Source organism: Aptenodytes forsteri, unplaced genomic scaffold (assembly GCF_000699145.1).
Source record: "Aptenodytes forsteri isolate BGI_AS27 unplaced genomic scaffold, ASM69914v1 Scaffold549, whole genome shotgun sequence".
NCBI classification, from domain to species: Eukaryota; Metazoa; Chordata; class Aves; order Sphenisciformes; family Spheniscidae; genus Aptenodytes; species Aptenodytes forsteri.
The window spans coordinates 738-1,622 of NW_008795562.1; positions in this window are offsets into that span (position 1 = coordinate 738).

Consider the following 885-nt stretch of genomic DNA (forward strand, 5'->3'; position numbering starts at 1 on the left):
GGCGTAGGATTTGGGGTGTAGGGTCAGAGAGCTGCTCTCCAAGAGCACGTCTCCCCTCCCAGCTGGATTCCCGCGCGGCGGGGGGGCGGCGCGGAGAAGCTGCCGAGCGGCGGAAGGCGACGACCGACGCGTTTCGGGATTCTGACCGGTTCCATCCGACCGTCGACTGCGCGCCCGAGGGCTGGAGGCCCCGGGGGCACGTTCGAGGCGAGGAGAGCTGGCCTAAGCCCTCGTCCTAAATCCCAAGCCCTCGTCCTAAATCCTAACCCCAAATCCTAAGCCCCAAGCCCTCATCCTAAATTCTAAATCCTAAACCCTCATCCTAAATCCTAAGCCCAAATCCTAAGCCCTACCCCCTCATCCTACCCCCTAACCATTGTACCCAGCCCCAACTCCTAGCCTAAGCGCTAACCCCAATCCTAGCCCCAACTCCTAGCCTAAGGGCTAACCTAAACCCTAACCGCTAGCCCCAACCCTAAACCTAACGGTAAAACTCACCCTTACTCTAACCCCAAAGCTCAACCTAACTGTAAACCTGTCTCGAAACCTAACGCAACCCATAAACTTAACCGTAGCGAAGGTTAACTCTTAGCGTGACCCTAAGACTAAGCCTAACACCCAACGTTGACCCCAAACCCTAAACTCGACCCTAAACTCGACCCTAAACCGGATCCCACAGCCTAACTCAACCCTAAGTCTGACCCTAAACCTGACCCCAGACCCTAACTTGACCCTAAACCTGACCCCACACCCTAGCTCAACCCTAAACCTGACCCTAAACCGGACCGCACACCCTAACTCAACCCTAAACCTCACCCCAAACCCTAACTCAACCCTAAACCTGACCCTAAACCGGACCGCACACCCTAACTCAACCCTAAACCT